Genomic DNA, 27,320 nt, shown 5'->3' with positions numbered 1-27,320 from the left:
GGAGGTGGACACAAAAATAAAGCTAGCATCAGCTAGTGGGAGCTCCAAAACCTGGTGGTCCCTGGTAAAGGACAGACAAGGTTATTTGCCTGATGAAATTATTCCACCTCTAAATCGACACGATGGTACCACCTCTACTTGTAGTCAAGAGAAAGTAGACCTCTTTGCCAAACACTTTGCTACCAAAATGCAAGTTCCTGATCCAGCAAGGGACCCTCCTTGGCTAGCTGCAAGAACTGTGTCAAAACTGTCAGTGGTGACAATAAAGCAGGAGGAGGTGCATTTTCTTCTTAAATCGCTTGACCAAGAAAATGCTGTGGTCCCAAACAAGCTCAGCGCAAGACTTCTGAGATGTGCAGACCAGTCAGCAGCACCTCAAACTCGCATCTTTCAGCACTGCCTAGTACAGTGTAAATGGCCTTCTCTGTGGAAAGAGACAAATGTAGTCCCTGTTCACAAAAAGAACAGAGCAGAAATCAGCAACCATAGACCAGTGTCACTCCTGTCAATCACTGGCAAGATTCTCGAGACAATAATCTCAAGACGAATGACAGTTTCTTGACTACCACTCACTACTTTGTGACTGTCAACATGGCTTCAGGAAAAGTTACTCTGCTGCTGATCTGTTGCTAAGCCTCTCCACTAAGTGGCACCAGTCACTGGATGAATCCAAAGTCAGCTGTGTGGTAGCACTGGAGATTGCCGGTGCTTTCTACCGAGTATGGCACCAAGGTCTCTTGGCAAAACTGCAAGCACTGGGCATTGCAGGTTCTACACTGTCTCTTCAGTTATTACCTTCAAGGTAGACCTCTAAGTGTAGTTCTCAATGGAACAGAATCAGCAAGACATCCTACTGGGGCAAGTGTTCCACAGGGAAGCGTGCTTGGCCCATTGTTATGTAATGTCTACTTCAATGACCTTCTTTATCTCAACCCAGAATCCCATGCATTTACAGGCGACTGTTCTCTTGACATTTACTTATCCAAGAGAGGAAATGCCAGCTGCTCTAAGCCACATCAATTACCAGCTAAGAACTATACAAGTCTGAGGAGCCTGAAGAAACGGATGGCAGGTAACATTTGCAACAGAGAAAACACAAATGATGATGGTCTTTAGGCACTATGATGAGAATGCCGGAGCAGTAATATGAATGGGGGAGTGCTGGTACCCGGAGACTAAACTGATATCCTTGGGGTGATATTTAACTCCAAACTGACCATGAACAATCACGTTGTAAATCTTGCATACAAGGCGGCCAAGAAATTTACAGCACTTCGACGTATCTCGCATCTGCTTGACAGTAGGGGTTGCAAGATTCTGTAGGAGGCACAAGTACGCTCACACCTTGAGTACGCTCCACTTTCTTGGATTGCTTGCCCGCCATCTCATCTGCGGCTGCTTGACAGAGTAGAGAACATAGCTAGACGCCTAATCTCTCGCCTGAACCCATCCTGGAAAGATCTGTCATTTCAGCAGAGCCTTCAGCACACGAGGGATGTGGGCGGCCTTACTGTTATTTACAAAGTACCACACTTGGCATCACTCCGAAGATAGCGAGAAGTAAGCTTCTACACAAGACGGGCAGCAATATCATTCTGACTGTACTCTTCTCCAGAACATCATTTCATCCGTGACCATTTATTCCCAGGATGGCTCTAGTCTGGAACATGATCGTACAGCATGACATCAACGAAATAAAGTCAGCTGATCAAGTGAAATTTGAAGGTTCACAGATGGCTCCAACTTCATTCTGTTCCCTACTTCTATGTCTCATAACAATATAAAAAAAAGGCTTTTAAATGAGGTGATTTAGGTAACAGTTCTTAGCTTGTCAAAAAGGTTGGGAATCCATAACTTGTCAATAAAGTTAGGAATCCTTAACCTAACCTTGTCAAACCCTGTGTAAAAAAGAGAGAGAGGAGAGAGAGAGAGAGAGAGAGAGAGAGAGAGAGAGAGAGGAGATACAGAAAAAGGAAGAGTGAGAGAAGAGAGAGAGAGAGTGAGAGAAGAGAGAGAGAGAGAATGAGAGGAGAGAGAAGTGAGAGAAGAAAGAGAAGAGAGAGAGAGACTGGTATCACTAATGACGAAGAGTGAAGACTGAGTGATTGTAGAGGTGACCGGAACTTCCCATGACAAGCATGATATAAAGTGACACGTTAGTTTATGTGTAATGCTTACATTACAGTAACTCACCAGAGGTCGTTGTCGTCCTCGTCGCCACTGTCGTGGCCCTCGTCAGTGTTAGCTACACAGCTGTTTGGTGGAGATGATGGTAGCCACACTGTTGTGTGGTGATGGTGGTAGCCACATTGTTGTGTGGTGGTGGTGGTGGTGGTAGCCACACTGTTGTGTGGTGGTGATGGTGGTAACCACATTGTTGTATGGTAGAGACAGTGGTAGCCACACTGTTGTGTGGTGGTGACTGTGGTAGCTAGACTTGTGTGGTGGTGACTGTGGTAGCTAGACTTGTGTGGTGGTGACTGTGGTAGCTAGACTTGTGTGGTGGTGACTGTGGTAGCTAGACTTGTGTGGTGGTGACTGTGGTAGCTAGACTTGTGTGGTGGTGACTGTGGTAGCTAGACTTGTGTGGTGGTGACTGTGGTAGCTAGACTTGTGTGGTGGTGACTGTGGTAGCTAGACTTGTGTGGTGGTGACTTATGGTAGACACACTCTTGCATGGCGGAGACAGTCGGAAACACTAACAGACGTAGTGGTTACCATCTATTAATAACCCAAACACTGGAGAGGAATCTTTGAACTAAGTGTGGCTCTGTGCTGATCATTCCCCTCAAGGAAGGTTTCTTGATGTTGGTGAGGGGCTCTTGATTTAGGGAATTGGATCTGTGCTCCAGTTCCCCGAATTAAGCCTGAATGCCTTCCACATCCCCCCCCCCCAGGCGCTGTATAATCCTCCGGGTTTAGCGCTTCCCCTTGATTATAATAATAATAATGTGCTGATCATTATGTTGTAATAGTATTGTCAATCCAACTTCCGGCACGATGAGCCGATACTTCGTGGGTTTGTCCTACAAAGTATTGGTTATCTCGTCACTATATTTTGATATTTTTATGTATTCTCGTTAAGACTGCAAAATGTTTTAGCCATGGTATGATTTTTTTTTTTCATTAAGTATCCCTAGATTGGTCTAGTTGCGATATTGTGACTTATTATATATTCCTAGAAAGCAGCAACAAGTCAGGGATTGTAGATTTTTTCCCTAAGATGCTCGTAGGTTTCTGTGTAATAACCGTGGTACGTCTTCCATGACCGGTTGGTTTCAAACTTTTAGCAGAGGTGTGTCGCATGATCAATGTGTGTTGGTGTCAATTTGCAGATTTTCTGTAAAATAATTTTTTGCGTTGCGATGGTTTAAAAATGGTTATTTTTAACTGTTTAAGTTTTAAATGGCTGATGAATCTTATGAAATTAAAACTTCATTCAAGGTTTGGTTTAATTAGATTAAAATTTGACGTTTTTCTAACTACCATAAAAGATGGTGTAGGTGCCCATTTGCTAATTTTGAGGAAATTGGAGAAAAATTAATAGTTTCCATGCCATAGCTTGTAAATGACTCATGCTATCAGCTTGAAACCTTGAATACTGATGTATCATACTTAGAGGAAGCTTTGTATTGTTACTGGTCAGTGTAGGTGCCAGCTTGCTCAGTTTTACTTCGATTGTCTTGTAGATCTTAGGAGGCCTGCGAACGCTGGGTTCGATCTCTTAAGATCCTTGTCAAGTCATGATAAAGATGACTTGTTAAAGATCTTAACAGATCGAAATGTTGTCTCAATAACAGCTTGTTCTGCAAAGTGTATCTTAAGTATCTTTCGGCAGCACGCAATTGAGATCCGACTACTACTACTACTACTAATACTACTTGAAAATCAAGATTCGGTTCTAGGAAAGGTATATACAATAGTATACGTAGAACGAGTATGAGTTATACTGTCTGGTAGACTCTGAGTGAATAACTCAACGAGGCGAGAAGTGAAAAATTAGTGGTTACACTAGGCTCCTAGTCAACTGTTTTAGCTCCCTCATCGTTTGTGTCAGTATCTACAGACATCTAGTCGAGGTGTGCGCACTGCTCAGAATCAGACATGGACTCAGAACCCTCTGCATACACAAGAATGTCATGAATTAATGCTCTGATTGTCTCTGCTGTACACTTAGTATTGTGTGTTACACCCAGATGAGTATGCAAAAACTTCAGCCAGCACGGCTGAAGTTTTTGCATACTCATCTTCGAAGTCAGAGTATAAGTTACGTTTTTTTTTATTTGTACAAACATAAAAAGAAACAGATTTATTTATGGAGTGTGTCAAATACTTTATAAAGATACTTGGTTTGGTAACGTTTATCAAGAAACGGGACATGTGTTTCCCAACGCGGGTCTTAGTCAAATAATGACCCGCAGCTGGAGCTTTTGGTCATTTGACCGAGGCTTTAACTGGCATACCGGTCCACCCCTTCAAAAAAATATGGCTATGACAATAGCCCTTAGATATGAAGATACTTTACAAGTTAGATTAATCCAGACTGTAATAGAGCTGTAGCACATTAACAATATCTTAATTTTCTTGGATCAAGAGAATTGGATAGGTACACATCCACCATTTATGGTGTACAAGTCCTAGCTCTAACTTGTTACATCAAGGGAACACTTGATATATCTGAGTACAGTCAACACTAGTTAATAAAACTTAGTATTTTAAACAAAAATTTCAATCTTTAGTAAAAAGCATCCCGGACAGGCTCCCATTGTTACAGAATGATAAACAATGCCATGATGATCTACCGGAGAATACTAGGTCAAACTACTGATAAACTTCTAGCACCTAGCCTGTTTCTGACTCCTAAATGATTACAATTATGTTTCATCTCATCAGATCAGGACAGTTATCCTTAGAATATAGCTTTTAATTAGCTTCCGTAACAGGATTACAACCGAGAGAATAATTTGCTATTAAAAGTCTGAAAACTTAATAAATCAATAATGTCTAGGGGGAAATATATTTAAATTTAACTTTAGTTGGAATCTTGGTATTGTACACAATCTGTGTGTATACCTTTAAATAAGTTTATCGATTTAGTCTTATGACCTTCATTAATTTTAAATGTGCTGTTCAGCACGTTACTATGCAAAAGGTAATTACAGTACTAGCAGTAACTAGCTGTGCCCTTTGACATGTTACTGTACGAACGTATTCATAACTACTAGAATAACTCGAGTGTGTGGCAGACTTGACTTACATTATGATATAAATCCCTTCTTGTCAGTGGATGCAGATAATGCAAAGGTATTGAGGAGAATGTAAACGGAACTGAAGGCAATGAACTACAATGAGAAGGGGGGTTACATGGAAAAAAATGATGAACATACAGGGGACTAGATAATGGATAATGAGAGGTGCGATAATGAGCATAACTTGAAGTTACAATGATTTTAAAGATTCTTTTGTTCTGCTGTGGTGAGTAATTGGAAGGAACTAGACGGAGAGATGCTAGAGGCCATCAATGTATACAGTTTCAACATTATGGAGGCCAAAATTCAATATACCTGCTCAATAATAGATAAGAGGTGCGATAAACAGCTATTAATTTATGTTGCAAGACAATTAAACAAAAAAACACACACACACACACACCTGCTGCAACATCTGGGCGACTAGCAAAAGAATAGCGTTCCGACTCCTCAGTAAGGAACCGTGCAGGACTCTGTACATAGTGTATGTCAGACCCATACTGGAGTATGCAGCACCAGTTTGGAACCCACACCTGGTCTAGCACGTCAAGAAATTAGAGAATGTGCAAAGGTTTGCAACAAGACTAGTCCCGGAGCTAAAGGATATGTCGTACGCTGAGAGGTTTACGGAAATCAATCGACCTGACGACACTGGAGAACAGGAGAGAGAGAGGGGGGGGGACATGATAACGACACAAATTTCTGAGAGGAATTGACATAGTGGACAGAGAGAGAATGTTCCAGAGATGAAACATAGCAATAAGGGGTCACAATTGGAAGCTGAACACTCAAATGAGTCACAGGGATGTTAGGAAGTATTTATTCAGTCACGGAACAGTATGGAGTGTGTTGTAGTGGAGGAAGGGTCCATACATAGCTTTATGAAGAGGTATGATAAGGCTCATGGAGCAGGGAGAGAGCAGACCTAGTAGTTACCAGTGAAGAGGCGGGGCCAGGAGCTATGAATCGACTCCTGCAACCACAATTAGGAGAGTACACACACACTTGAAAAATAAAATGTTAAGAAACCAGGCTGTTGCTGTTGGTGGCCAGCAGCCCCACATATTCAATCACAGCCTGGTTAATCTGGCATCTGTTAAAGACAGGGAATCCAAAAGAAAATCAACATTTCTTCGGAGTGATCGGGAAGCGGAGTAATCTCGATAAAGAAATAGTGTAGGCAGGTTTCATACACAGTTTTAAATGCAGGTACGACAAGGACTACTAAGGAGTAAATTAAGCATCTGGCAAGTGAAGAGGCGAGGCCAGGAGTTAAGACTTAGTCCCTGCAACCACAAATGGATTAGTACACACACTCACTCATGCACATACCCTACCACTATGCTTTTCGTAGCCTTGACACTGTAGGACAGCCTCTTGCGGTCACTGAGGGAATTTGTTGCGTTGAACGTTAGTTTTCCAGTTAACTACCAAGGGTTTCGCAGTACTAAGTTCAACCACCCACAAATGACACACCCGCACCAACATAATTTAGGGAAAAAGAGTGAGGGATGATCAGTGTAACTCTGTTTTTTTGTGTGTGTGTGTTTTATGTAATGTTTATATATATATATATATATATATATATATATATATATATATATATATATATATATATATATATATATATATATATATATATGCAATAAGATCACAGTAAACAGATGATTTCGGAATATGCAAAACAACCACTCTGAAAAAATAGAGAAATTCCAAGCGCATTCGTGACTACTCACATTATCAAGGAACTATAGTTCCTTGAAAATGTGAGTAGTCACGAAAGCGCTTGGAATTTCTCTATTTTTTCAGAGTGGTTGTTTTGCATATATATATATATATATATATATATATATATATATATATATATATATATATATATATATATATATATATATATATATATATATATATATAATGCCGTGCCGAATAGGTAAAATTGGTCAGTTAGCAAGAACTCGTTTAAAATTAAGTCCTTTCTAAAATTTTATCTTATACGTTTATGTTAAGGTAAAAATTAATAATTATGAACCAAAGGACCATAGAAAACTTATCTAACCTTATTATAACAAGCGCAACTTAATTTAGCCTAATCCAACTAAACATATATTAGATAAGCTTACAGTAATTTAATTATAAACAAACACAATGAATTACATTTTTTTCGTTAGGTTCAGAATGATTTTTGCGAAATTACTGCATGCAACGATGTGATTCCAAAACTATATTTAAACAATTTAAATCAATCATGGGGCTTAGTTTGTCAACTAAATCAACATTATTCTTACCATTTAAGTTAGAAACTTGGCCTACAATTGGGCACAATATATTTACTATCCATCTGGAAAAAAACTGCAGGTCTACCTAGCCAAAGGAGATAATTATGAGTCTGCTTGGATTACCTGGTTTGTGTTCTGATTAATCTATACATTTATGGTATAGATGGGTTGATGGTCAGAATTTTTTTAATTAGTTCATCTTTGTCTTTCAGCAGTCGCTATATTATTGTTCTATTAAAGTTACTATTAATTGAATCTAAGGGATTCTTCCCGAATTTGCAATATCTAAATCATTCAATAGATTTTTTATCTTACCTTGGTAATTAACTTTTTAAAAATCTTCAAAATTACAAGTGCATTTATTCTGTCTGCTTCAATAATATGCAAATTTTCACTCTTTTAAAGATTTCCATATACATAAAAATATTTGAGGGCAATTTGGAGTATTTTGTTTGTACAAGTGAGTGGACTTAGCATCAGCAGCTTCACTGAACAAGTCTAAGGCCGAACTGCGATAGAAAAACAAAACTTGAATCCCACAAGGTGCATGTTACAGGTATGCTAAGTACTGTTGGCTATGAGACAATGTGGTCTGTGACTAGTTCTAAACCAGGATATAGTATGGTTAATCTCTTGCACGTAGCCAGCTCAGAGTATGGTTCGCTAGTCTGTACAAAGTTTTGTAATATTTACCTTATATAAACATCGACAAGAGTTATAAGACAACTTGTGTACATGTTGCAGAATAGCAATAGTTTCGTGGATTGAATGCAATGAATACAGAATACATTTTACATATTAGAACATGTTTAAGAATAAGAATTAAGAACGAATGCGGCACTACCAAAGGGTAATAATAAGTCTTGCGCCTACTACAGCGTTCTCATTGATTTGATTTCCAAATGAGAGCAGTAGAGCAGGAGCGCCACGACTTATTAGGAACTCAGATATTCTTGCTTGTATTAACTCATGTCGAGAGAGAAGCATTAATTTCAGATCTTTATATTTGTTTTTTTTCTTCCTGGAGAGGCTTCTTGCTCATTACCTCGGCTCCTCTCTGAAATTTCATCTGAATTCTCTTTTCAATTTTTTTTTTAGCAAGGTATTTGCATATCGTATTTAAGGTACAATCGTACGAGAGAGGGAGAAGCCACCAGCATATTACTGATTCTTTCCACCTATTGTGCAGTTCATGTCTTCCTTCTCTGACCACCCATTGCACCACCGTAAATCTTATACACCAACCAATCATTAATTGTAATGCCCACATGACTATGTCACCTCTCTGAAGATTTATTCACCGCACGCAAAATCCTTACACCCTCAGTGTGGGACGTGCCAATTACATTTATTATGAGGTTTCTCTTATTGTAGAGAGAAGCGATAAAGACGACGTTGTCACAACGCGGCATAACAGTTTCTGGCATACCAAACAACGCCTACCGTTGTCCAGACATTGTCACAGCGCGGCGTAACATGGTGTTCAGCGTCTCCCCACGTACCGCCTACCAGTTCAGTAATTTCGTCTTTGGTGCGAACTTAACGCACGACCGATCCCGCCTGTCTAGGAAGCCAGTCTGACGACGGGAAGAGCGATGTTGTGGTGAGCACAGGATACAATACTCACTGGCCCCGATGCCGTTTAGTGTCAGAGAATACTAATGTTGATCGCATTATAGACGCAAAACATAAGTTTAGCATCAATGTGGAGTTGAGACAGCAGAGAGAATCTCTGTCCGTAAGTTTTCTAGCATCTACTATACACTTTCCACAGCTCAGATATACTAACGCATATCTTATCAGCCCACAGTCCTCGCAGTACATATATATTAAGTCCAAAGTCCATTGGTATATACCTCACCAGTCCAAAGTCTTTTATTTCTAAATCTTTTAGTTCTGAATTAAAAGGTCCGAAACTATTATAAGCAATTGCCATGCTTTAAATCCTTAACCTTCAAGTTCCAAAGCCATCCAATGTGACTTTCTAGTGACCACACTTTGAATGTGACGTTCCTCTTTTCCTATGCATTCCTATCGGCTATAATTAGTGTATAATTACTGAGCTTAATCTCTTTATTGACTGATCTTAAGATTATTACAGAGACAAAACTTTCCTTAATCAGAATAGACTTTCTGTCATATACAATCAAATTCTACTTTAAATCATAAACCATACATCCATAAGATAGAATTCCCCGAATTAGATTCCCTGATATTCTTTAAGCACCACAGCCAGTGTCCATGGTCTCTCCTCGCTTAGCCATTACAAACGCATTCTTTCGCCTCTGTAATGACATTTTCTAATCCCAATCCTCAGTATCATGTATGTTAAATTGCTCCAACAGAGACTACCCACTCCGCGTCTCCATAACTAGGTCTCATATAGATATTTTTGCTAAGTCTCCGTGGATCTCTGTTCTCTGCTTGTATATTGTCTTCCATTCATCTACAAGCGCCTCCTTTTTCCAATCCTTTTTATAACATCCTTTCTTTCCCCCTCCCCTTCTTTTCTACCTCACACTTTCACCCATTCATTAACACACACACACACACACACGCACACACACGCACACACACGCACACACACGCACACACACGCACACACACGCACACACACGCACACACACACACACACACACAGGTCAGGCAAGTAAAGTTTGCAGTCACACACACTCCCCTCCCCCCAAATACACCCTTCCATCTCCTCCCCACCAGTCACACCCCTCATCCTCCTCCCCACCAGTCACACCCCTCATCCTCCTCCCCACCAGTCACACTCATCCTCCTCCCCACCAGTCACACCCCTCATCCTCCTCCCCACCAGTCACACCCCTCATCCTCCTCCCCACCAGTCACACCCCTCATCCTCCTCCCCACCAGTCCCACCCCTCATCCTCCTCCCCACCAGTCACACCCCTCATCCTCCTCCCCACACCAGTCACACCCTTCATCCTCCTCCCCAAACAGTTACACCCCTCATCCTCCTCCCCACCAGTCACACCCCTCATCCTCCTCCAGACCAGTTACACCCCTCATCCTCTTCCCCACACAAGTAACACCCCTCATCCTCCTCCTCACACCAGTCACACCCCTCATCCTCCTCCCCACCAGTCACAAAACTTCCTCCTCCTACTCCCCACCAGTCACACCCCTTCATCCTCCTCCCCCACCAGTCACATCCCTTCACCCTCCTCCTCCACCAGTCACATCCCTTCACCCTCCTCCCCCACCAGTCACACACCTTCACCCTCCTCCCCCACCAGTCACATCCCTTCATCCTCCTCCCTCACCAGTCACATCCCTTCATCCTCCTCCCCACCAGTCACACCACTTCATCCTCCTCCCCACAAGTCACACCCCTTCACCCTTCTCCCTCACCAGTCACATCCCTTCATCCTCCTCCCCACCAGTTACACCCCTTCATCCTCCTCACCACCAGTCACACCCCTCACCCTCCTCCCCACCAGTCACACCCCTTCATCCTCCTCCCCATCAGTCACACCCCTTCATGCTCCTCACCACCAGTCACCCCCTTCACCCTCCTCCCCACCAGTCACACCCTTCATCCTCCTCCCCACCAGACACACCCCTTCATCCTCCTCACCACCAGTCACACCCCTTCATCCTCCTCCCCACCAGTCACACCCCTTCATCCTCCTCCCCACCGGTCACACCCCTTCATTCTCCTCCCCACCAGTCACCCCCTTCACCCTTCTCCCCCACCATTCACATCCCTTCATCCTCCTCCCCACCAGTCACACCCCTTCATCCTCCTCACCACCAGTCACACCCCTTCACCCTCCTCACCACCAGTCACACCCCTTCATCTTCCTCCCCACCAGTCACACCCCTTCATCCTCCTCCCCACCAGTGACATCCATTCACCCTCCTCCCCCACCAGTCACATCCCTTCATCCTCCTCCTCCACCAGTCACACCCCTTCATCCTCCTCACCACCAGTCACATCCCTTCATCCTCCTCCCCACCAGTCACACCCCTTCATCCTCCTCCCCCACCAGTCACACCCCTTCATCCTCCTCACAAAGAGTCACATCCCTTCATCCTCCTCCCCACCAGTCACACCCCTTCATCCTCCTCACCACCAGTCACACCCCATCATCCTCCTCACCACCAGTCACACCCCTTCAACCTCCTCACAATCAGTCACAGCCCTTCATAATCCTCCCCACCAGTCACATCCCTTCACCCTCCTCCCCCACCGGTCACATCCCTTCATCCTCCTCCCCCACCAGTCACACCCCATCATCCTCCTCCCCACCAGTCCCATCCCTTCATCCTCCTCCCACACCAGTCACATCCCTTCATCCTCCTCCCACACCAGTCACACCCCTTCATCCTCCTCCCCCACAAGTCACATCCCTTCATCCTCCTCCCCACCAGTCACACCCCTTCACCCTCCTCCCCCACCAGTCACATCCCTTCATCCTCCTCCCCCACCAGTCACACCCCTTCACTCTCCTCACTACCAGTCACATCCCTTCATCCTCCTCACCACCAGTCACATCCCTTCATCCTCCTCCCGACCAGTCACACCCCTTCATCCTTCTCCCCCACCAGTCACATCCCTTCATCCTCCTCCCCACCAGTCACACCCCTTCATCCTCCTCCCCACCAGTCACACCCCTTCATCCTCCTCACCACCAGTCACACCCCATCATCCTCCTCACCACCAGTCACACCCCTTCATCCTCCTCCCCACCAGTCACACCCCTTCATCCTCCTCCCCACCAGTCACACCCCTTCATCCTCCTCACCACCAGTCACACCCCATCATCCTCCTCACCATCATTCACACCCCTTCATCCTCCTCCCCACCAGTCACATTCCTTCACCCTCCTCCCCCACCAGTCACATCCCTTCATCCTCCTCACCACCAGTCACACCCCTTCATCCTCCTCACCACCAGTCACACCCCATCATCCTCCTCACCACCAGTCACACCCCTTCAACCTCCTCACCATCAGTCACACCCCTTCATCCTCCTACCCACCAGTCACATCCCTTCACCCTCCTCCCCCACCAGTCACATCCATTCACCCTCCTCCCCCACCAGTCACATCCCTTCATCCTTCTCCCCACCAGTCACACTCCTCCATCCTCCTCCCCACCAGTCACACCCCTTCATTCTCCTCCCCACCAGTCACCCCCTTCACCCTTCTCCCCCACCAGTCACATCCCTTCATCCTCCTCCCCACCAGTTACACCCCTTCATCCTCCTCCCCACCAGTCACCCCCCTCACCCTCCTCCCCACCAGTCACACCCCTTCACCCTCCTACCCCACCAGTTACGCCCCTTCACCCTCCTCCCCACCAGTCACACCCCTTCATCCTCCTCCCCATCAGTCACACCCCTTCATCCTCCTCACCACCAGTCACACCCCTTCATCCTCCTCACCACCAGTCACACCCCTTCATCCTCCTCACCATCAGTCACACCCCTTCATCCTCACCACGTCACACCCCTTCACCCTCCTCACCACCAGTCACACCCCTTCATCCTCCTCACCACCAGTCACACCCCTTCACCCTCCTCACCACGTCACATCCCTTCATCCTCCTCCCCACCAGTCACTCCCCTTCACAATCCTCACCACCAATCACACCCCATCATCCTCCTCACCACCAGTCACACCCCTTCAGCCTCCTCACCATCAGTCACACCCCTTCATCCTCCTCACCACCAGTCACATCCCTTCACCCTCCTCCCCCACCAGTCACATCCCTTCCTCCTCCTCCCCCACCAGTCACACCCCTTCATCCTCCTCACCACCAGTCACATCCCTTCATCCTCGTCCCCACCAGTCACACCCCTTCATCCTCCTCCCCCACCAGTCACACCCTTTCATCCTCCTCCCCACAAGTCACACCCCTTCATCCTCCTCCCCCACCAGTCACACCCCTTCATCCTCCTCACAGCCAGCCACACACCTTCATCCTCCTCCCCACCAGTCACACCCCTTCATCCTCCTCACCACAAGTCACACCCCTTCATCCTCCTCACCACCAGTCACACCCCTTCATCCTCCTCACCACCAGTCACACCCCTTCATCCTCTTTGCCACCAGTCACACCCCTTCATCCTCCTCACCACCAGTCACACCCCTTCATTCTCCTCCCCACCAGTCACATTCCTTCATCCTCCTCCCCACCAGTCACACCCCTTCATCCTCCTCACCACCAGTCACACCCATTCATCTTCCTTCCCACCAGTCACACTCCTTCATGCTCCTCCCCACCAGCCACACCCCTTCATCCTCCTCACCACCAGTCACACCCCTTCATCCTCCTCACCACCAGTCACATCCCTTCATCCTCCTCACCACCAGTCACACCCCTTCATCCTCCTCACCACCAGTCACACCCCTTCATCCTCCTCCCCACCAGTCACACCCCTTCATCCTCCTCACCACCAGTCACACCCCTTCATCCTCCTCACCACCAGTCACACCCCTTCATCCTCCTCACCACCAGTCACACCCCTTCACCCTCCTCACCACCAGTCACACCCCTTCATTCTCCTCACCACCATTCACACCCCTTCATCCTCCTCACCACAAGTCACACCCCTTCATCCTCCTCCCCACCAGTCACACCCCTTCTTCCTCCTCCTCACCAGTCACACCCCTTCATCCTCCTCACCACCAGTCACACCCCATCATCCTCCTCACCACCAGTCACACCGCTTGATCCTCCTCACCACCAGTCACATCCCTTCATCCTCCTCCCCACCAGTCACACCCCTTCATCCTCCTCCCCACCAGTCACACCCCTTCATCCTCCTCCCCACCAGTCACACCCCTTCATCCTCCTCCCCACCAGTCACACCCCTTCATCCTCCTCACCACCAGTCACACCCCATCATCCTCGTCACCACCAGTCACACCCCTTCAATTTCCTCACCATCAGTCACACCCCTTCATGCTCCTCCCCATCAGTCACATCCCTTCACCCTCCTCCCCCACCAGTCACATCCCTTCATCCTCCTCCCCACCAGTCCCATCCCTTCATCCTCCTCACCACCAGTCACACCCCTTCATCCTCCTCACCACTAGTCACACCCCTTAATCCTCCTCATCACCAGTCACACCCCTTCAACCTCCTCACCACCAGTCACATCCCTTCATCCTCGTCCCCACCAGTCACACCGCTTGATCCTCCTCACCACCAGTCACATCCCTTCATCCTCCTCACCACGTCACATCCCTTCATCCTCCTCCCCACCAGTCACTCCCCTTCACAATCCTCACCACCAATCACACCCCATAATCCTCCTCACCACCAGTCACACCCCTTCAGCCTCCTCACCATCAGTCACACCCCTTCATCCTCCTCACCACCAGTCACATCCCTTCATCCTCGTCCCCACCAGTCACACCGCTTGATCCTCCTCACCACCAGTCACATCCCTTCATCCTCCTCCCCCAGCAGTCACACCCCTTCATCCTCCTCACCACCAGTCATATCCCTTCATCCTCCTCCCCACCAGTCACATCCCTTCATCCTCCTCCCCACCAGTCACACCCCTTCATCCTCCTCACCACCAGTCACACCCCATCATCCTCCTCACCACCAGTCACACCCCTTCAACCTCCTCACCATCAGTCACACCCCTTCATCCTCCTCCCCACGAGTCACATCCCTTCACCCTCCTCCCCCACCAGTCACATCCCTTCATCCTCCTCCCCCACCAGTCACACCCCTTCATCCTCCTCACCACCAGTCACACCCCTTCATCCTCCTCATCACCAGTCACACCCCATCATCCTCCTCACCACCAGTCACACCCCTTCAACCTCCTCACCATCAGTCACCCCTTGATCCTCCTCCCCACCAGTCACATCCCTTCACCCTCCTCCCCCACCAGTCACATACCTTCATCCTCCTCACCACCAGTCACATCCCTTCATCCTCCTCCCCACCAGTCACACCCCTTCACCCTCCTCCCCCACCAGTCACATCCCTTCATCCTCCTCCCCACCAGTCACACCCCTTCATCCTCCTCCCCACCAGTGACACCCTTTCATTCTCCTCCCCACCAGTCACCCCCTTCACCCTTCTCCCCCACCAGTCACATCCCTTCATTGTCCTCCCCAGCAGTCACACCCCTTCATCCTCCTCCCCACCAGTCACACCCCTCACCCTCCTCCCCACCATTCACACCCCTTCACCCTCCTCCCCCACCAGTTACACCCCTTCACCCTCCTCCCCACCAGTCACACCCTTTCATCCTCCTCACCACCAGCCACATCCCTTCATCCTCCTCCCCACCAGTCAAACCCCTTCACCCTCCTCCCCACCAGACACACCCCTTCATCCTCCTCCCCACCAGTCACACCCCTTCATCCTCCTCCCCACCAGTCACACCCCTTCATCCTCCTCCCCACCAGTCACACCCCTTCATCCTCCTCACCACCAGTCACACCCCTTCATCCTCCTGGCCACCAGTCACACCCCTTCATCCTCCTCACCACCAGTCACACCCCTTCATCCTCCTCACCACCCGTCACACCCCTTCATCCTCCTCCCCACCAGTCACACCCCTTCATCTCCCTCCCCACTAGTCACACCCCTTCATCCTCCTCCTCTCCAGTCACACCCCATCATCCTCCTCACCACCAGTCACACCCCTTCAACCTCCTCACAATCAGTCACACCCCTTCATCCTCCTCCCCCACCAGTCACACCCCTTCATCATCCTCACCACCAGTCACATCCCTTCATCATCCTCCCCACAAGTCACACCCCTTCACCCTCCTCCCCCACCAGTCACATCCCTTCATCCTCCTCCCCACCATTAACACCCCTTCATCCTCCTCCCCACCAGTCACACCCCTTCATTCTCTTCCTCACCAGTCACCCCCTTCACCCTTCTCCCCCACCAGTCACATCCCTTCATCCTCCTCCCCACCAGTCACACCCCTCACCCTCCTCCCCACCAGTCACACTCCTTCACCCTCCTCCCCCACCAGTTACACCCCTTCACCGTCCTCCCCACCAGTCACACCCCTTCATCCTCCTCCCCATCAGTCACACCCCTTCATCCTCCTCACCACCAGTCACACCCTTCATCCTCCTCCCCACCAGTCACACCCCTTCATCCTCCTCACCACCAGTCACATCCCTTCATCCTCCTCCCCACCAGTCACACCCCTGCACCCACCTCCCCCACCAGTCACATCCCTTCATCCTCCTCCCCACCAGTCACACCCCTTCATCCTCCTCCCCACCGGTCCACCCCTTCATTCTCCTCCCCACCAGTCACACCCTTCTCACATCCTTCATCCTCCTCCCCACCAGTCACACCCCTTCATTCTCCTCCCCACAAGTCACACCCCTTCATCCTCCTCTCCACCCCTTCCCTCCTCCCCACCAGTCACACCCCTTCATCCTCCTCCCCACCAGCGACATCCCTTCACCCTTCACCAGTCACACCCCTTCATCCTCCTCACCACCATTCACATCCCTTCATCCTCCTCCCCACCAGTCACACCCCTTCATCCTCCTCCCCCACCAGTCACACCCCTTCATCCTCCTCACCAACAGTCACATCCCTTCATCCTCCTCCCCACCAGTCACACCCCTTCATCCTCCTCACACACCCCATCATCCTCCTCACCACCAGTCACATTCAACCTCCTCACAATCAGTCACACCCCTTCATCCTCCTCCCCACCAGTCACATCCCTTCACCCTCCTCCCCCACCAGTCACATCCCTTCATCCTCATCACACCCCATCATCTCCTCCCCACCAGTCACATCCCTTCACCCTCCTCCCCCACCAGTCACATCCCTTCATCCTCCTCCCCCACAAGTTTCATCCTCCTCCCCCACAAGTCACATCCCTTCATCCTCCTCCCCACCAGTCACACCCCTTCATCCTCCCCCACCAGTCACATTTCATCCCCTCCCCCACCAGTTCACTCTCCTCACTACCAGTCACATTTCATCCTCCTCACCACCAGTCACCAGTCACACCTCTTCATCCTCCTCCCCACCAGTCACACCCCTTCATCCTCCTCACCACCAGTCACACCCCTTCATCCTCCTCACCACCAGTCACACCCCTTCATCCTCCTCCCCACCAGTCACACCCCTTCATCCTCCTCCCCACCAGTCACACCCCTTTACCCTCCTCACCATCAGTCACACCCCTTCATCCTCCTCCCCACCAGTCACACCCCTTCATCCTCCTCCCCACCAGTGACATCCCTTCACCCTCCTCCCCCACCAGTCACATCCCTTCATCCTCCTCCTCCACCAGTCACACCCCTTCATCCTCCTCACCACCAGTCACATCCCTTCATCCTCCTCCCCACCAGTCACACCCCTTCATCCTCCTCCCCCACCAGTCACACCCCTTCATCCTCCTCACCAACAGTCACATCCCTTCATCCTCCTCCCCACCAGTCACACCCCTTCATCCTCCTCACCACCAGTCACACCCCATCATCCTCCTCACCACCAGTCACACCCCTTCAACCTCCTCACAATCAGTCACACCCCTTCATCCTCCTCCCCACCAGTCACATCCCTTCACCCTCCTCCCCCACCAGTCACATCCCTTCATCCTCCTCCCCCACCAGTCACACCCCATCATCCTCCTCCCCACCAGTCACATCCCTTCACCCTCCTCCCCCACCAGTCACATCCCTTCATCCTCCTCCCCCACAAGTCACACCCCTTCATCCTCCTCCCCCACAAGTCACATCCCTTCATCCTCCTCCCCACCAGTCACACCCCTTCACCCTCCTCCCCCACCAGTCACATCCCTTCATCCTCCTCCCCCACCAGTCACACCCCTTCACTCTCCTCACCACCAGTCACATCCCTTCATCCTCCTCACCACCAGTCACATCCCTTCATCCTCCTCCCGACCAGTCACACCCCTTCATCCTTCTCCCCCACCAGTCACATCCCTTCATCCTCCTCCCCACCAGTCACACCCCTTCATCCTCCTCCCCACCAGTCACACCCCTTCATCCTCCTCCCCACCAGTCACACCCCTTCATCCTCCTCACCACCAGTCACACCCCATCATCCTCCTCACCACCAGTCACACCCCTTCATCCTCCTCCCCACCAGTCACACCCCTTCATCCTCCTCCCCACCAGTCACACCCCTTCATCCTCCTCCCCACCAGTCACACCCCTTCATCATCCTCACCATCATTCACACCCCTTCATCCTCCTCCCCACCAGTCACATTCCTTCACCCTCCTCCCCCACCAGTCACATCCCTTCATCCTCCTCACCACCAGTCACACCCCTTCATCCTCCTCACCACCAGTCACACCCCATCATCCTCCTCACCACCAGTCACACCCCGTCGCCCTCCTCACCATCAGTCACACCCCTTCATCCTCCTACCCACCAGTCACATCCCTTCACCCTCCTCCCCCACCAGTCACAGCCCGTCACCCTCCGCCCCCCCCCGTCACATCCCTTCATCCTTCTCCCCACCAGTCACACTCCTTCATCCTCCTCCCCACCAGTCACACCCCTTCATTCTCCTCCCCACCAGTCACCCCCTTCACCCTTCTCCCCCACCAGTCACATCCCTTCATCCTCCTCCCCACCAGTCACACCCCTTCATCCTCCTACCCACCAGTCACCCCCCTCACCCTCCTCCCCACCAGTCGCACCCCTTCACCCTCCTCCCCCACCAGTTACACACCTTCACCCTCCTCCCCACCAGTCACACCCCTTCATCCTCCTCCCCATCAGTCACACCCCTTCATCCTCCTCACCACCAGTCACACCCCTTCATCCTCCTCACCATCAGTCACACCCCTTCATCCTCACCACCAGTCACACCCCTTCACCCTCCTCACCACCAGTCACACCCCTTCATCCTCCTCACCACCAGTCACACCCCTTCACCCTCCTCACCACCAGTCACACTCCTTCATCCTCCTCCCCACCAGTCACACCCCCTCATCCTCCTCACCACCAGTCACACCCCTTCATCCTCCTCCCCACCAGTCACACCTCTTCATCCTGCTCCCCACCAGTCACACCCCTTCATCCTCCTCACCACCAGTCACACCCCATCATCCTCCTCACCACTAGTCACACCCCTTCAACCTCCTCACCATCAGTCACACCCTTTCATCCTCCTCCCCACCAGTCACACCCTTTCATCCTCCTTCCCACCAGCCACACCTCTTCATCCTCCTCACCACCAGTCACACCCCTTCACCCTCCTCCCCACCAGTCACACCCCTTTACCCTCCTCACCACCAGTCACACCCCTTCATCCTCCTCACCACCAGTCACACCCCTTCATCCTCCTCCCCACCAGTCACACCCCTTCATCCTCATCACCACCAGTCACACCCCTTCACCCTCCTCACCACCAGTCACACCCTTCATCCTCCTCCCCACCAGTCACACCCCTTCATCCTCCTCACCACCAGTCACACCCCTTCATCCTCCTCACCACCAGTCACACCCCTTCATCCTCCTCACCATCAGTCACACCCCTTCATCCTCACCACCAGTCACACCCCTTCACCCTCCTCACCACAAGTCACACCCCTTCATCCTCCTCACCACCAGTCACACCCCTTCACCCTCCTCACCACCAGTCACACTCCTTCATCCTCCTCCCCACCAGTCACACCCCCTCATCCTCCTCACCACCAGTCACACCCCTTCATCCTCCTCCCCACCAGTCACACCTCTTCATCCTCCTCCCCACCAGTCACACCCCTTCATCCTCCTCACCACCAGTCACACCCCATCATCCTCCTCACCACTAGTCACACCCCTTCAACCTTCTCACCATCAGTCACACCCCTTCATCCTCCTCCCCACCAGTCACACCCTTTCATCCTCCTCCCCACCAACCACACCCCTTCATCCTCCTCCCCACCAGTCACACCCCTTCACCCTCCTCCCCACCAGTCACACCCCTTCACCCTCCTCCCCACCAGTCACACCCCTTCATCCTCCTCACCACCAGTCACACCCCTTCATCCTCCTCACCACCAGTCACACCCCTTCATCCTCCTCCACACCAGTCACACCCTTTCATCCTCCTCCCCACCAACCACACCCCTTCATCCTCCTCCCCACCAGTCACACCTTCACCCTCCTCCCCACCAGTCACACCCCTTCACCCTCCTCCCCACCAGTCACACCCTTTCATCCTCCTCACCACCAGTCACACCCCTTCATCCTCCTCACCACCAGTCACACCCCTTCATCCTCCTCACCACCAGTCACACCCCTACATCCTCCTCACCACCACTCACACCCCTTCATCCTCATCACCACCAGTCACACCCATTCATCCTACTCACCACCAGTCACACCCCTTCACCCTCCTCACCACCAGTCACACCCCTTCATCCTCCTCACCACCAGTCACACCCTTTCTTCCTCCTCACCACCAGTCACACCCCTTCATCCTCCTCACCACCAGTCACACCCCTTCATCCTCCTCACCACCAGTCACACCCCTTCATCCTCCTCACCACCAGTGACACCCCTTCATCCTCATCACCACCAGTCACACCCCTTCACCCTCCTCACCACCAGTCACACCCCTTCACCCTCCTCACCATCAGTCACACCCCTTCATCCTCCTCCCCACCAGTCACACCCCTTTACCCTCCTTCCCCACCAGTCACACCCCTTCATCCTCCTCCCCACCAGTCACACCCCTTCACCCTCCTCACCACCAGTCACATCCCTTCATCCCCCTAACCACCAGTCACACCCCTTCATCCTCCTCCCCACCAGTCACACCCCTTCACCCTCCTCACCACCAGTCACATCCCTTCATCCCCCTCACCATCAGTCACACCCCTTCATCCTCCTCCCCACCAGTCACACCCCTTTACCCTCCTTCCCCACCAGTCACACCCCTTCATCCTCCTCCCCACCAGTCACACCCCTTCACCCTCCTCACCACGAGTCACAACCCTTCATCCCCCACACCACCAGTCACACCCCTTCATCCTCCTCCCCACCAGTCACCCCCCTTCACCCTCCTCCCCACCAGTCACACCCCTTCAGCCTCCTCCCCACCAGTCACACCCGTCAGCCTCCTCCCCACCAGTCACACCCCTCAGCCTCCTCCCCACCAGTCACACCCCTCAGCCTCCTTCCCACCAGTCACACCCCTCAGCCTCCTCCCCACCAGTCACACCCCTCAGCCTCCTCCCCACCAGTCACACCCCTCAGCCTCCTCCCCACCAGTCACACTCCTCAGCCTCCACCCCACAAGTCACACCCCTCAGCCTCCTCCTCCACTCACGTGATACGAACTGTCTTCGAGAGGAACCTGGACAGGAGCCTCAAGTCACTTCCTGATCAATCTATGTCGGACTGCGTGCAATCAGCACTAACAGCCTAACTGATCTCTCAATCAACAAGGAGCTCCCCCAAGGAACTGCCTATAGGTATGCTACTTGCACTGTTCCTGTGCCACACCTGTATCTCCTCCCCAATAGCTCCCCTCACCATCCCTAGCCTCCCCATCCTACCACTACCTCCCCGGCAGCCTCCCCCTTCTACCCCCATCATTGCTCTTTGGGCCTCGTTATACCAGCCACTAATAGAATAACTACCAATTTTCGGTTGGCCGCCCCTTGTCGTGGAGATCATTTAGACAGCCACTTGGTGTGTCAGTGGCGACGCGGAGTGCCATGCCTGACGACACAGACAAAGTAGACAGCCAAGCTTGATGTATCGTCTCTATGCTACACTTCCTCCTCAAGAAACTCGTATGAATATCATTTCCTCAAACTATGGGAACCTTGCTGTCTCACAAACCCGTAAAACACAACCAGAAGGAGGAAAATATTAGCACTTATTTTTTGTCTCTTTCAGAGGTAAACGAACGAGAACAGGACAGATTATATCATTTTTTTCCTTTCAGGGGAATTTTCTCTTACGATTAGAGCCTCGAATGAGTAAATAACGATTAGAGTCTATACATTCTTCTATATATTAATGAGTATATAAGCTTTTTACACCATGATTAAGAAAAAACTAATACAGTATACATGCTTTGAAGTATACACTGATAACAGCAGCTTATATACACGCGGAGGTGTGTATACTTCAGTATACACACCTAATACATACAATATTTAATACTGAATACCATTTAATACATACAGTACATATGTATTAAATGGTATACAACACCGACAAGATGAAGAATTAGACATGTGCAACATCTGGGTATCTTTATTTGTAGACGTTTCGCCATCCAGTGGCTTTATCAATACTCAATATTCAAAAACATAATTGGAAGACTATAGATTAAGCGACAGGATGGCGAAACATCTACAAGCAAAGATACCCAGATGTTGCACACGTGTCTCATTCTTCACAATGTACAAGTAATATGAAGTCTTAATGACTCTCGACAGACTTCAAACTTATCAACCAATAATGATTAGAACGATGGAAAAATATTAACAAATGTAACAATATTAATAGTACACAAGAAGCCCCGTTTAAGGATGCTGGTGAAGGTATCTCGACTCATTGGAGCCTTGATCCTGGTGAAGAAATCTTGACTCCTTAGAGCCTTGATGATGGTGAAAGGATCTAGATTCCTTGGAGCCTTGATGCTGAAGGAATCTTGCCTCCTTGGAGCTACCTTCCCTTCACTGGTTGGCAGGAAGTGGATGTTTGACCTTCCTTCAACAGGAATCGTCACAGAGTGGCTATGAACCGAGGCGGTGTTTTTACAACTCCCAGGTCGCCTGTAGGGACCTCGCGAAACTTTGAGGAGAGTCTTTTGGCATTAACAATTTAATGAATGTGTTAGTTAACTTCGTATGATAGTGACTGTACTTCGTGTTTATGTTTATGGTTTATTGTTTTATACATTTTTATGGCTATTATCGCTGAGTGACCTATGCGGTCAAAATGTTCCCTACATGTCACAACTACTACCTCCCCTTCCTAGGATCAAACCTGATTACCTCCCATTCTCGGGTGCTTTAAGACACCTACTGTTCTAGCGCTTTCCCCGTGAAAAATAATATCGCTAATAAAGATGATTAAGGATAATATAAATTATGATAATTTTCGTTGACAGTAGTAGCAGTTTTTTTAAACCTCATCGACATTACAGTGATTATACCCCATCAAAATGTCAAATCCACAAAACCACGTTCCACATGCTCCTCGAGGCTGATACACCTCTCAAAACCATCAGCCTCCCACTTACCACCTCCCATCCACCCAGATTGAATCACCATCATAATCACCTCCCATGCTTGATACGTAGGTAATAATACACTTTCTGAAATTCATACCAGCACATTTTAAAAATTTCGTCACTCCTTATTCTCGCCATAATATTCACAACCCGTAATGATTAGGGGCACGACATTATCACTGCCTCACACAGCCTTCTTGGTACAACATTGAAAGGCCATGCCTCACATCCATACAAAAGTGTTGGAAACTTTTTCAAATGGGTGTCACGACATTTAGGAATAATATTGGCTCATTTATTTTCTGTTTCAATCTAATAAGGTGCCCAGTTATATTCGATATAGGTAAAATCTTCAGTTACAATTACTTTCCCTTTCTTCAACGTCACTCTTCACAAAATTCCACTAGTATGTTACCCTTTATTTATTTTGCATTATCGACCTACCTCCCTCCCTCTCTCTTCCCCTCCCCTCCAAGTTCCATCTCTTTCTCTGCTAAGTTCCACCTATCTGTCCTAAGATCCTCATTTCTGTCTCTCCTAAGTTCCATTGGACTTTATGCCTTTAAAATTAAAATAAAAATGTATTTCAACTTCCTTTGCTTATACTGTTTCTTCAACTATCACTGCTATTCACTCCATCTCCATTTTCCTTAATATAGTTAATGTAGTGATAGGGACGATGACTCGGGGTAGCACCCAGTGGTGTAGTGCTACGACTGCTGCTGTTGGTTGTGGGAGTAGTGGCGATTAGCAGCAGCAGCTGCAGACTGTGGTGGAACGGTGATGGTGGTAGAGAGAGGGAGAGAGAGAGGGGGAGAGAGGGATGGCTCTTCTACTGCAAGACATGAAGCCACGGACAGTTTTACGGTACCTGTATCCTTCCCAAGAATCTCATACTATTAGTGTCTATTCATTCCCCCCACCGACTAGCATTTGCAAAAATTTCTTACAGCATAAGGACGTTAGGAGACTCAAGTCTACCGAGCAAACGAAGGCTCTGGCCCCACAACCAAGTACTACGCATTCTCCAACTAAAAAATTCTGACCAATCACGCCATATTGTTTTTGTGTACAAACTACTCACCACACCATCTAGCTACAAACAAATTTCAAACTGAAGCAATAAAAATAATAGTTCTATGTTCACACTGACGACAAAGTGGACTATCCCTTCCCCAGACAAGGAAAAAAATCTCAGTAACAGAGATCTGTCGGTATCTGCACCTGGCCACAGGAATGCTTCAGCTCACAATCAGCATCCTAGGCAACGGCAGCTAATCACGTCGCCATGACAAACATCTGCGCTCATCTGAAGTGAAAACAATGAATCATTCGGCATTACTGTGGTGTGGCCGAGAATATCCTGCCTTGTTATGGGAATTATTGCGTGCATGAGTAAGTCACCTACAGTGAGTGATGGATGCTGTCGTTACCACTGTTGTGGTGGTGTTCACTACTGCCTCGACTCTCACTCTCCCTCCTGCCTCGACACTCTCAAACACTCCCTCCTGCCTCGACTCTCACTCTCCCTCCTGCCTCGACTCTCACTCTCCCTCCTGCCTCGACACACTCTCAAACACTCCCTCCTGCTTCGACTCTCACTCTCCCTCGACTCTCTCTCACACTCTCCCTCCTGCCTCGACTCTCTCAATCTCCTTCGACTGTCTCTCTCCCTCGACTCTCTCTCTCTCCCTCGATTCTCTCTCACACACTCCCTCCTGCCTCGACTCTCTCACACTCCCTCCTGGCTCGACTCTCTCTCACTCTCCTTCGACTGTCTCTCTCCTTCGACTGTCTCTCTCTCTCGACTCTCTCTCTCCCTCGATTCTCTCTCTCACACTCTCCCTCCTGCCTCGACTCTCTCTCACACTCCCTCCTGGCTCGACTCTCTCTCACTCTCCTTCGACTGTCTCTCTCCTTCGACTGTCTCTCTCCCTCGACACTCTCTCTCTCCCTCGATTCTCTCTCTCACACTCTCCCTCCTGCCTCACCTCTCACAGGATATACATATTTATTACAGCCAATCCTGCTACGCATTTTCTCTCTCTTCATTCGACACTGTGTCCTGCTGTACTTTCATCTCTCCTACTGCTGCATCTTTATTACACAATCTCTATGTGTCACCTTCAGTTTACATTCCTCCCTGCGTTCCTTCTGCTATTCATTCCACATCCTCCCCTGCTTTGCTTTTAATGCACATACCACTTTCGTCTACTTCTCATCTCTGCTACAGATTCTCATCTGTACATAAAGGGTATACAATACCGACAAGAAGAAGAATTAGAAATGTGCAACATCTGGGAATCTTTTTTTGTAGACCTCTATAGCTGAAAATACCCAGATGTTGCACATGTGTCTAATTCTTCTCATTTTCATCTGTTTTACCGTTGTTTCCATTCCTCTTCACACCCTTTCAGATAACTGAAATTATAGCTGGTGTCGTGCCTAAGTTCATTACAAGGGCCAGCTGGATCAACGGATTCTAGTACTCCCAAGATGCCACCTGTTAAGCAGGGCATTGTTGAATGTGTGTAAAAAAAAAACGATCCATACATGTCACATTACGGGATTCGTTCTGAAACTGGACGCGTATTAGTCCTGTTGAGTAGCCAGGACAGGACATGAGCAGGTAAACTCCAGGTGGTGTGTTCTTGAGTCAGTACGGGGAGAGCGGCGGCTGGAACGAGACGTCATGGTTTTGTGTTTGTTGATTAGGGGGGGATGATGAATAAGTTTATGAAAGAGGTTATTTTATTGGTTTTGGTGCTCTCATGTTTATCTGTAAGGCCCTAGTTTGAGGAGAGGCCTGTTAAGTTTTGGGAGAGATCTCGTGTAGTGTTGTGCTTGCTGGCTAAGAGGCCGGCAGGTGGGGGGTGTCATGGAGCCTAACTTTGTTTTTAACCACTAGTATCAAGTGTACTAGTGAGCTAATGCGAGTACTTGGTAAACGCGTACTGATTTTTTTATGTAGTGGGTAGGGTGTATGTGGTATAAATTTACTATTAATATAGTTATATTTTTGAACGTTTAGTTTTTTGTGTCCTTCCTTATAATATAAGTATTAACCATTTAATTAACGCTTAAATATGAAGGTACAAACTTGGCCCTAGTTGGTTTATGTGGTTTAATGGTTTACTTGCCGCTAGAGAGGTTGTTTACCCCTAGGAGCCAGGACATTTATTTACGTAAAGCACAAAAAGGCGTAACATCACACACAAGTCACCTATCACATAGGCAATGTTTATACTTAAGCAATCATGGCAAGTAAAATGATTTTGAATACACATTCCTTCTTTCTTTGCCCTAAAAAATTCCCCATCCACACATTCCAACGTCATTCACACAATAAGAACATAAGAATGGGGGAATACTTCAGAAAGCCTACTAGCCCATGCAAGGCAGGTCCTCAACCATACCCAAACCCTCTTAACAAAAATATTTGCCCAACCTATTTTTAATGCTACCCAAGTTTTGATAACCTTAACTCATATGCAAGTTCGACTTAAATCCAATCCCTCTCGCTCGTGTATTTATGTAACCTAAATTTGAAGCTACGCAAGGTTTTAGCTTCAATAACACCATACATCT

Source organism: Cherax quadricarinatus, chromosome 1, assembly GCF_038502225.1.
Source record: "Cherax quadricarinatus isolate ZL_2023a chromosome 1, ASM3850222v1, whole genome shotgun sequence".
In the NCBI taxonomy this organism is placed as follows: domain Eukaryota; kingdom Metazoa; phylum Arthropoda; class Malacostraca; order Decapoda; family Parastacidae; genus Cherax; species Cherax quadricarinatus.
This window is presented reverse-complemented; position numbering follows the sequence as displayed.